Source organism: Canis aureus, chromosome 35 (assembly GCF_053574225.1).
Source record: "Canis aureus isolate CA01 chromosome 35, VMU_Caureus_v.1.0, whole genome shotgun sequence".
NCBI classification, from domain to species: Eukaryota; Metazoa; Chordata; class Mammalia; order Carnivora; family Canidae; genus Canis; species Canis aureus.
The window spans coordinates 16,610,001-16,622,637 of record NC_135645.1 but is presented as its reverse complement, the minus strand read 5'-3'; positions in this window follow the sequence as shown (position 1 = coordinate 16,622,637).

The window sequence follows — 12,637 nt, the reverse complement described above, 5'->3', positions numbered from 1 at the left end:
CTGATAGAAATATATTTAAAATAGCTTACACATAACAGTAATATCAGTAATAATAAGTTACATTTTTTTTTAGACCTTGCTCCATAAGTCTTCTATTCCACCATCTTTGGACCTTGAAAGGGGGCTTGAGGCACTCATCCTTTTTTTTACCTTTCAGTATTAAAGCTTCAACACCAGTGTTTGTCTTGCGCCTAGTAGGAGTGATCTCATTATGCTCTCCACCCTTGTTTCTTTTTGCTTCTCCTGAGAAGCCCCAGCCTCCCAGATCAGAACCATCTTCCACCCTGTAATGTCTATAGGTTCTGCATACTTACTGTTTTTTTAAAAAATCCAATGTATTTAAACTCAAACAACAAAACAAAAAACAGTTCACTCTCCATTTTTCCCACCCATCGGCTCTAGTAACCACTAACTTGTTCTCCACACCTATAAGCTTAAGTATTGATCTACAAAATTGCGAAGTCCAGGAGTATATTTGACTCTCAGAATGGATTCAGGCATGATATGGGGCTCAGATGATGTCAGCAGTGTCATTTTCATTTCATTGCTTGGAAATGTGGGACCCAGGAAATGAACAAAATCCCCTACCCCTGGACAAGCAGAGCAGGACTGACTCTATTTTGGGCTGCACCTGCCTTGTGCTGACCTGCTTATTACTTAGGGCACTGCCCCGCCCTAATCAAAGACCAGGACACACCCTAATCGGAAATCTGGCTCAGGGATACTGCCCCGCCCTAGTCAAAGACCAGGGCACACCCTAACCGGAAATCCGGCTCAGCGGACCCGCATGACTGTGCAACTTTCTGCATATCCCATTGGCCACTGGACCCTATAAAGTTGCTAAGCCTCTTAGTCTCGGGGTCCAAGTCCCTGCTCTGCTGCGTGGGGTATACTTGGACCCAGGCTCGAGCTTGCAAATAAACCCTCGTGTGTTTGCATCGGTGTCGGCTCCTTGGCGGTTTCTCGGATTTGCGATCTTGGGCACAACAGGAAATACTGGGTGGATGATGTCCAGGAGTCCAGTAATCTCATCCATTTGCTTAGCAGCTGTCACAGGTTGCATTCTCTGTAAGCAGATACAAAGGTGGAGTAAGATTTTGGTGCATGCAGTTTGTTAGGGTTCACCACCTGTGAAAAGAGGGAGGGGAAGATTGGGTAGAGGGAGAAGTCAAACTGAAATTCAGTTCTGATGAACCTCATCCAACCTGATGAGGAAATTTCGGATGAGTATTGCCTTTCACATACGGCACAAATGTCCAGGCCTTTACACCCCTATCCCACCCATCACTGGATACAGGGTGCTGTAAAAACTGTGTGATCTCTGGCAAGGTGGAGCTTGCAGCTGGAGTGCTGCCTCAGATCCTGAGGGAGCTCACAGCTGGAGGCTGTCTATTAAGTGCAATTTGTGTGTTTTGTTGGACATAATGTTTTGCCGTCATAGGGGAATCTTCTTGTCTCCCACAGTTTGCCTATTGTGCTGCTCCGATCTACTTCTTAAAACTGCATGTGAGAGAGCATTTAGTGGGAAGAACTACATGCCCTGCCACTGAAGTTGGTCTTGGGGTCATAACTGATACGTTTCTCCTTCCTCTAGTATCTGCTCTAGATTATACTTAATCTTAGCTTCCATCTGTGCTTGCCTTAGTAGCCTTCTTTTAGTCATGATTTGGAAACTTGGTCCAACGGGTCTGGGTCCTGGGTTTCCATACTATTCTTAGTCACACTGTGTTTCATACCTGACAAAGCCTCAGCCAACCCTGTTGGAAACTAGCAAACATAGCTTGTCAGTTTCCTGCTTCTAGCCAAAATGAATGAACCTTTATAATCCCACCTTGCTCACTCGGGATGCAGGCTGCCTGGGAAGTGTGTGACCTCAAGTGGAGGTGAGTTTAAAAACTTAGGTAAAACGTGAAAAAACTGTTAACTGAAGGCCATTTGTTGACCATACTCTTAGCCCTAGTGCATCCCTATAGCTGGATCTGAGTAGAACATCTTCAGGTCTGCCGTAGAAAATCCAATAGAAAGAGGCAATCTTTTCCTAAAGCTATGGCAATCAGAACAGTCTAGCATGGGGAAGGGAGTATTAGCTCCTACTGGCCTGTTTGTTAAACTTGCTAATGTCTTACCAATCACTGTAGTTAGGAGTACAGGCTTCCCCCATTAACCAGACCCAAGGTAATTGACCACCACTGTAGTCAGAAGAGGAGTGGTTATCCCATCTAGCATGTGATGATGACCTGGATGGGATGGGAAACTTACCTTTAGTTATCAGACTAAAGGAGAGGGAGTGGTGAGCAGCCAAATAACAACTATGTCCTCTACTTCTAGGAATCAGAATTTTAGAGGCAGCTGTAAAATGTTTGCAAAAGTGAGCTGGTATTGGGGCGCCTGGGTGGCTCAGTTGATGAAGCGTCTGCCTTTGGCTCGGGTCATGATCTTGGGGTCCTGGGATTGAGGCAGTATTGGGTTCCTTGCTCAGTGGGGGGTCTGCTTCTCCCTCTCTGTACTCAGTCACTCTTGCTCTCTCACAAGTAAATAAAATCTTTAAAAGAAAAAGTGAGCTGGTATTAAAGTCAGAGGATCTAAGAGGCCCTGAGATCAACATTTTTAGTTCTCACAGTATAGACCTGCAGATGAGAACAAAAGGAAGAAAAGCACATTAAACAAAGAAACAGGTGTAGAGGCAGTAGCCGTAGTAGTGAAAACTTCATCCAGATCCCATCAACCTCATCTAGAGATGTACTCTCATTGTGTGCTGTTGAAAGGTAGAAGGGCACAGCAGTTAAGTCTTTTGCTTAGTAGGAAATCTCCCAGAATTTCATTTTTTTGAAGATTTTATTTACTTATTCATGAGACATATGCACCGAGAGAGAGAGAGACAGACAGACAGAGGGGCATAGGCAGAGGGAGAAGCAGGCTCCATGCAGGGAGCCCGATGCGGGACTCTATCCTGGGACTCCAGGATCATGCCCTGGGCTGAAGGTAGGCGCTAAACCACTGAGCCACCCAGGTGTCCCCAGAATTTCATTTTGATGTTCATTTTTCTTATGTTGAATCATTGTCAGAGTTCCATCAAGGAAAATAGAAGAGTCTCCACTGCCCAAGGGTAGTGTGAAGGAGAGGGAGAAATATCCCTGTCTTGTTCTCCTTAGCTTCCCGGCTATTCCAGTGCTTTTGAATACGGTTGCTGAGCCACAGGCCAGCTGATTGTAAATCCATCCTCTATCCATAAGAAGCAGAGGCTGGAAAAAAACAAGGCATATGTGGGAGGGCAAAGTCCAGGAACAGCACTTGCAGCCAGGATGAAAATGCTATCAGCCTTAGACTAAGTGCCTTAAATTAAAGGTGAAGCAGATGGAAGGTAGTTCAGAGACTGACATAGATATTTCTCCTTTCTTAAGTAATCCTCATCCTTCAAAGTCCCCAAGACAGTAAATTGGTCCTAATAGTTATTTCTCCAAGTCTCTTATCTGTGACACAGGAAGGCTCTTTTCACTTTTCACATGATTTATAATTTGGGAAACGAGCTATGCATTAGTGATCTTGACTTTATCTTGTCAGGGTTGGGGAAAGCAGGCACTGAAGCAGTGTGGAAGTACAGTAAAGTACAAGAAAAATTTACAGCTTGAGGTGTCATTGCCTTCTTTACTACTGTGTTTTCTTGAAGAACTGCTGTTTGTCTGGAAATGAATGCTACAGCTTAAAATTGTTTCTTAGAAACTGTATGTATTTTAGTCTAAGAAATTATCAGATTATTATTATTATCAAAGACAAGATAAAGATAAAGCTCATTATAGCTGAATTCTGTGAAGAGGAACAGTGGGTCATTCTTTTCCAATCTGAATACTGGACCCTATGGGCCATTTAGGATCAAGTGGATTTTTGTAGGGGGATGCCTGGGTTGCTCAGCAGTTGGGCACCTGCCTCCGGCTGGCTTGGATCATGATCCCGGGATCCAGGATCGGGTCCCACATCGGGCTCCCTGCATGGAGCCTGCTTCTCCCTCTGCCTGTGTCTCTGCCTCTCTCTCTTTCAGTCTGTGTCTCTCATGAATAAATAAATAAAATCTTTTTTAAAAAATGGATTTTTGTATACAGCAATAGCCAGGGAGATCTTTGGCTCTGGACATTATGAAGAAATTAAAGGGATGTGCTAATACCTGAAAGTCATGCTCTTAACTGGGAATTATATGTTGTTTTCTCTATTTACATATAATTGGTCTTTTTTTTTTTTTTTTTTTTAGTGTTCCAGCTGTTCTCTATTTTTTTTTTAATTGGAGTTCAATTTGCCACCATATAGCATAAACCCAGTGCTCATCCCATCAAGTGCCCCCCTCAGTGCCTGTCACCTAGTCACCCCCACCCCCCGCCCACGTCCCTTTCCACCACTCCTTGTTAGTTTTCCAGAGTTAGTAGTCTCTCATGTTCTGTCTCCCTCTCTGATATTTCCCACTTATTTTTTCTCTATAATTGGTCTTAATCGCAGTTTCCAGTTTCTGCTTTCTAAGTATTATTGCCTCCAAATCATGTGAGCCAGATCTATTTGTACCTTCTTTTAGAGTACTTAGCATTATTCTGCTTGATTATGGAGTTTCTTTTTTCTTACAAGAAACCTATTACTTTGTTGTTTTAATTACTATAATTTCACTGGAAATTCTTTACCTGTAGTAAATAACATTGATTTTTGAATGTTGAACCAACCCTGCATTCCTAGAGTAAACCTCTTTTGGTCATAAAGTGTCATTTTAAAAAGATATTTCTGGATGTAATTTGCTAATATTTTGTTGAGGAGTTTTGCATTTTTGTTAAGGAAGGATACTGGTATATAATTGTTTTGTCCTCTGAAGTCTTTGTCATGTTTCCGTAAAAGGACTGCCATACTCAGCATAGCTCCTCCTTTCTCTGCCATTGTTAGGAAGGTGTTCCTGGGCAGAGAGCTCCACACAAGTGTGAGTCTGCTTGTGATTTTTACCTTCTTTTGGAAATTGCAGCATTTTCCTGTCTTTTGTCCAGTGTCTGAAAAGTATTTACATCATTTATTTGTCCTATTTTTATAGTTGTTTATGGTCGGAGGGTTAATCTGGAATATGTTACTCAGTCCTGGCAGGCAGTGGAGGATCTTTGAAGTATTCTGATATATGATAGGGTATCATTCCTTTTCAAAAATATGTAGAGTCTGGTTACATGTTTAACTATGTCAAATTTATTACTTGGATTGCATCTATTTATTTATTCAGTTAATATATAATCAGTCACAGGTTTATTATGTGCTACCAAGAATACCAAATACTGAATACAAAGGTGAAGAGTGAAAGAGGTATGATAGGTAGCCATGTGGTCTAGTTATATTTTGGGACTGGCTTATGGCCCAACAAATCCCTTTGCTTTCTTTAAAGTTTATTAAAAATAAACCTTATATTTTACTAGATTTAATTGTATTTATAGATTAGTTAAGGGAGTGTATCTTTGCAATATTTCTTCTTCCATTCTACAAAAGTAAGTTCACATTGCCTTTTTCTTCTTGAAGAAAAGCTTTATAAATTTTGTCTCTCCTTAAATGTGGTGCCCACATGACTCTTTATTTATTAATGGGTTTTGTTGCTGTTGTCAATGTGCTACTTTTCCCCTCATTACACTCTGGTGATTATTCCTGGTATAAAGGAAAGCTATTTTTTTTTTTTAAATGAATCAATTACTATCTCTCTATGAACTCCTATAGTTGTTTCTTTGGGATTGCCAGACAGCTTATTGGATCTTTATTTTTATGAAATAAGCCTCACAAAATACTAGTTATCATTGTGAATTGATATTGTGTCTAGGTTTATATAATGTGAGCAGACTGCATATGCATTTTCTCTGCAGGGATTGGTATTCAGTGTAGAGTGGCCATAGAGGATTTAAAACTCTCAGAAAGATCAGCCACTTCCTGCTTAAAGTCAGAGTTGAAAATAGATTTACCATCTATGCAGCATTGTATCTTATTCTGTGAAATACCATTAAACATCTTCCTAGCAGTAGTCCCTTAGGACAGGCCTTTTTAACTGCGTAAAGATTCATGGTGGTCAGGTTAGATAATTTTCATTTCGTGTGAGACTATGAGAAGAAGTTACACATTACCCGTATACTATGTCCAATTATCATATTTTTTCAAATATAATAATATAGTTGAAGTCATAAGTAATTAGATGAAAAAAATCATTATAGTATTACATGATCTCAAGACCCTATTTCCGTTTATTCTTATTTATTTATTTATTTATTTATTTATTTAGAGAGTTACAAAGAGAGAGCACGTGCACAGAAGAAGGCTGGGGAGGGTCAAAGGAGAGGGACCTTCCCATGATCATACACCTCCATGATTTACTGATTTAAGTGGAAATTTATACTTCTTGGTTCCTTTCACCCATTTCACATATCCATCTGGCATGGGACTGTCTCCCATTTGGATACCACAAATCTCTTCTCTGAATCTATGAGTCTTGTTTCATTTCATTTTGTTTTGTTTGTTCACTTTTTTTTTTTTAAGACTCTGCATATAAGTGAAATCATACAGTAATTTGTCTTTCTCTGACTTATTTTACTTAGCATACTACCCTCCAGACCTATCCATGTTATCACAAATGGCAGGATTCCATTTTTTCTTATGGCTGAATTGTATTCCACTGCATCTGAATACCACATCTTCTTTATTTTTCACCCATTGTTGAGACTTAGATTGTTTCCATACCTTGACTGGTGTAAATAATGCTCCAGTAACATAGGGTTGTATATATCTTTTCAAATTAGTATTTTTCTTTTCTTCAGATAAATAACCAGAAGTGGAATTGCTGGATCATACTGAGGTTCTATTTTTAATTTTCTGAGGAACCTCCCTATTGTTTTTTCACAGCAGCTATACTAATTTACATCCCCAACACTAGTTTTTTGGTCCACATCCTCACCAACACTATTTCTTATGTTTTTGCTAATAATCATTCTGACATATGTGAGGTTTTATCTCATTGTTTTGATGGCATTTCCCTGGTGATTAGTGATGTTAAGCATTTTTTCATGTGCCTGTTGGCCATCTGGATGTTTTCTTTGGAAAACAATCTATTCAGATTCTCTGTCCATTTTTAAAAATTAGAGTGGTTTTTGTTGTAATTGAGTTGTAGGAGTTCTTTGTATACTTTGTATATTAACTCCTAGTCAAACTTATCATTTGTGGACATTTTCTGCCATTCAGTAAGGTAGCCTTTACATTTTGTTGATGGTTTTTTTCACCTTGCAGAAGCCTTTTAGTTTAATGGAGTTTCATTTGTTTTTTGTGCCTTTTTTTTTTTTTTTTTTTTTTTACCTTTACCTTTGGAGTCAGGTACAAAAAAATAGTTGCAAAGATCAATGTTAATAGCTTATTACCTACATTTGCTTCTAGGAGTTTATGGTTTCAGGTATTACATTCAATCTTTAATCCATTTTGAGTTAATTTTGTATATGATATAAGATACTGCTGCAGTTTCATTCTTTGGCATGTAGCTTTCTAGTTTTCTCAACACCATTAATTGAAGAGACTATTCTTTTGACATTGTATATTTTTGCCTGATTTTCATAAATTAATTCACATGTGCACGGATCTATTTCTGGGCTCTATTCTGTTCCATTTATCTATGTATGTATTTTTATGCCAATATATACTCTTTTGATTAGTATAGCTTTGTAATTTAGTTTGAAATCTGGAATTGTGATACCTCCAGCTTTGTTCTTTCTGAAGATTGCTTTGGATATTCAGAATCTTTTGTGGTTCCATACAAATGTTAGGATTATTTATTTCTTTGAAAAGTATCATTGGGATTTCGATAGGGATTGAACTAAATCTGTAGATTGCTTTGAATAGTATGGACCTTTAAAAAATATTGATTCCTCTAATAACCTGAACAAAGAATATCTTTCCATTTATTTGTGTCTTTTTCAGTTCTTTTCATCAGTATAATACGTTTTTCAATGTATAGGTAGTTTTCTTCCTTGGTTAAAATTTATTTCCAGGTGTTTTATTCTTTTTGGTGCAATTGTAACTGGGCTTGTTTTATTTTTCTGATAGTTTGTTGATAGGATTTAAAAATAGAACAGATTTTTGAATATTGATTTTATACCTTGGAATCTTACTGAATTTATTTATTATTACTACTAATTCTGACAGTTTTTTGGTGGCATCCTTAGGGTTTTCTATATATGAAATTATGTCATCTTCAAATATTGGTGACAGTTTTACTTCCAACTTCTAAGTCTTTTATTTATTTTTCTTGCTTAATTACTCTGGCTAGGAATTCCAGTACTGTGTTGAATAAAAGAGAGTGGGCATCCTTGTCTTGTTCCTGATAGTAGAGGGAAAGCTTTCAGCTGAAAGCTTTCACCATTGAGTATGATGTTAGCTGTGGGCTTGGCCTTTATTATGTTGAGGTAGGTTCTGTCTATAACTACTGTGTTGGAAGTTTTATCATAAGTGGATATTGAATTTTGTTAAATGCATTTTCTATGTCTATAGATATGATCATATGATTTTTATTTCATTTTGTTCATGTGGTGTGTCACATTGATTTGTAGATGTTGAACCATCTTTGCATCTTTCAAATAAATCCCATATAATCATGGTGTATGATACTTTTAATATATTGTTGAATTTTGTTTGCTAATATTTTATTGAGATTTTTTTGCATCTGTGTTCATCAGTGATACTGGCTTGTACTTTTGTTTTTTGTTTCTTTTTTTTTTTTTTTTTTTGGTGATATCCTTGCCTACTTTTGGTGTTATACTCATAAAATGAGTATGATAGTATTTCCTTCTCCTCCATTTTTTGGAGAAGATTGGAAAGGGTAGGTATTAAATCTTTGTATGTTTGGTAGAATTCACTAGTGAAGCTAGATGATACTGGGCCTCTGGTTTTGGAAAGGTTTGGTTACTGATTCATTCTCCTTACTAATAATTGTTCTGTTCAGGTTTTTAATTTCTTCATGATCCAGTCTTGGAAGATTGTATGTTTTTAGGAATTTATCCATTTCTTCTAGGTTGTCCAATTTTTGGCATATGTTTCTTCGTGTAATCTATTAGATCCTTTGTATTTCTGTGGTATAAGTTGTAACTTCTCATTTGTTTCTGATTTATTTGAGCCCTCTCTTTTCTTCTTAGTGAATGTAGCTAAAGGTTTGTTAATTTTGTTTATCTTTTCAAAAAACTACTTTTTTTTTCATTGATCTTTTCTGTCTTTTTTTTTCTTTTAAATATTTTTTTTATTCATGAGAGAGAGAGAGGGTGGGGGGCAGAGACACAGGAGAGGGAGAAGCAGGCTCCATGCAGGGAGCCTGATGTGGGACTCGATCCTGGGTCTTCAGTATCAGGCCCTTGGCTGAAGGCGGCACTAAACCACTGAGCCACCCGGACTGCCCGTGAGCCACCTGGGCTGCGCTTTTCTGTTGTCTTTTTAATTTCAATTTCATTTATTCAGCTCTGGTCTTTATTATTTCCTTGCTTCTACTAACTTTGTACTTCATTTGTTTGTTTTCTAGTTCATTTAGGTGGAAAGTTAGATTGTTTATTTGAAATTTGTCTTATTTATTTATTTTTTTAAATTTGTCTTATCTTTTGAGCTAGTCCTGAATTACTATAAACTTCCTTATTAAACCTTCTTTTGCTGCATCCCATGGATTTTGATATGTTGTATTTCCATTTTCATTTGTTTATGCCTATTTTTTGATTTCCCCTTAGATTTCATTGTTGACTCATTGGTTTAGTATCATGTTGTTTAATCTTGACGTTTGTGATTTTTCCAGTTTTATTCCTGAAATTGATTTCTAGTTTTATACCATTGTGTTCAGAAAAAGATGCTTGGTATAATTTCAGTGTTCTTAAATTTATTGAGACTTGCTTTGTGGCCAAACATGATTAATTTTAGAGAATGTTCTATATGTACGTGAGAAGAATGTGTATTCTGCTGCTTTTGGATAGAATGTTTTGTATGTATCTGTTAAGTCCCTATGGTATAATATGTCATTGAAGTCCTGTGTTTCCTTATTGATCTTCTATTTGGTTGATCTGTCCATTTAGTAAGTGGGATGTTAATGTTCTCTAATATTACTGTATTGCTGTCAATTTCACGCTTTAGGTGTATTAATATTTGCTTTGTGTATTTAGGTAATTCTATGTTCAGTGCATAAGTTTTACAAATATTGTGTCTTCTTATTGGATTGAATATCATTATGTAATGCCCACCTTTCTCTCTTGTTATGGTCTTTGTTTTATATTTTGTTTTCTCTGACGTAAGTATAGCTTTCCCAGCTTTTGGTTTTCATTTGAATGATAAAAAATTTCTGTCCATTCACTTTCAGTCTGTTTCCTTGCATCTGAAGTGAGTCTCTTGTAGGCAGCATATAGATGTACCTTTTTTCCTAAAAATTCATTCAGTCACTCATTGTCTTTTGATTGTAGCATTCTATCCATTTAGATTTACAGTTGTTATTGATAATTATGTTTTTATCACCAATTTGTTAATTGTTTTCCAGCTGTTTTGTAGTTTTCCCTGTTCCTTTCTTCACTTGCTTCCTCCCCCCACCCCCGGCTTGTGTTTTGATAACTTTCTGTAGTGTTATGCTTAGATTTTTCTTCATCTTTTTTGTATTTACTGTAAGTTTTACTTTGTGGTTGGCCATGAAGCTCACATACAAGAGCCTATATATCCTACTGTTTTAAGTTACCAAATTCAGTTTCAACACATTTTAAAACACTACCTTTTTAATACCTCCCATGTTTTATATTTGTGACATCACATCTTACACATTTAAATTTTATGTATCCCTTAATTATTGTAGTTATTTTTGCTTCCTTTGTTTTTTAACCTTCATACTAGCTTTATAAATGATTAATCCTCTGCCTTTACTATATGCTTACCTTTAATAGTGAGATTTTTATTTTCATATTTTCTTGGTATTAATTATTACTCTTCCTTTTCAGCTTCAAGAAATTGCTTTAATATTCTTAATAAGGCAGGGTTAGTGGCAATAGACATTTTTCACTTTTGCTTGTCTGGAAAACTCTTTTTATCTGTCCTTAAATTCTGAATAATAACCTTGCTGGGTAGGATATACTCTTGCTTAAAAGTTTTTACCTTTCAGTACTTTGAATATGTCCTTCTTTTCCCTCTGGCCTGCAAAGTTTCCACTGAGAAGTCTGCTGGTAGTCCTGTGAGTTTCTCTTGTGTGTAATTTTTTCTCCTCTCACTGCTTTTAAGATTTTCTCGTTATCTTTAACTTGATATTTTAATTATAATGTGTCTTCACCTGAGTTTCTCTGGGCTCATCTAATTTAAACTTTCTGGGATTTCTGTATTTGAATGTCTTCCTCCTCATCTTCCCCCCCCCCCCCCCCCCCCAAGTTAGGGAACTTTTCAGCCATGATTTCTTTAAGTATGCTTTTTTGCCCCCTTTTCTTTCTCTTTTCCACTTGGGACCCCTGTAATGTAAATTCTAGCTTGTTTGCTCTTGTCTATAATCCCATAAGCTGTCTTAACTTTTCACAATTCTTTTTTCCCTTGTTGCTCTGTTGGAGTGAGTTCCACTTACCTGTCATTCGGATCACTGATTATTTCTTCTGCTTCATCTAGTCTGTTGTTGAACCCCTCTACTATATTTTTCAATTAAATTATTGTATTATTCAGCTTTGTGACTTCTGTTTGGCATTTTCTTATATTTTCTATCTTTTTGTCAAAGTTCTCAGTATGTTTATCCATTCTGTTTATGAGTTTAGTAGGCATCTTTATGACCATTACTTTGAACTCTGTATCATGTACATTATTTACCTCTGTTCTATTAAGATTTTTTCCTGGGGTTTTATTTTGTTCTTTCATTTGGAACATATTCTTCTGTTTCCTCATTTTTTACTCTATGTTTGTTTCTACGCATTAGGTGACAAATCTCTCTCTCCCAGTCTTGAAGGAATGGCCTTGTATAGGAGATGAACCATAACATTAGGCCTTGCCTAGTTCTTGGTTATCTTTTAAACTTTTGTGGTTGTCTAAGCAGTCTGATTTATTATTGATACATCCCAGTTGTTGAGGGTGTGCCAAGACTTGTGAGTGTTCCAGAGGGCAGTTTCTCAATCAGCACCTAGTTTCAGGCTGATTGGAAGATAGTTCCTCAGGCAGAAAATTTTGAAGTATGCAAATATATATATAGTCTTGTGGGACTACAGTTGTAAACCCTGCTGATCTCCTGACCAGGTGATCTGCAGAGGTTTTCTTGGCAACAGTTGCAAAAAGCAGCATTTTAGACAAGTATATAAACTCCTTTCTGGGAGGTAGTGGTGAGCTGTAGTGAGGCCATGTGAGAGAATAAAAATATATCCTTTGTCTTTGTTCCCTGTGAGCGCCTCTATAACCTCTGGATGCATGGTGAATCTGAAGTTTGCTCCTCAGACTGAAGTTCACAAATAAAGTGAATATTCCTTTTTCACAGGAAGACAATGGGTGTGTTTCAGTCTGCCCTCTGGGTGGTAACTTGCTAGGAACTGTCTCTTGATTGTTTCAGTCCTTTTGGACTCAGAAGTATAATCCCCCCAGCCACTAGAGCCAGGCGCTCTTGGGGCATCTCCTGTGTGGGTGGTGCAGTTGGAAC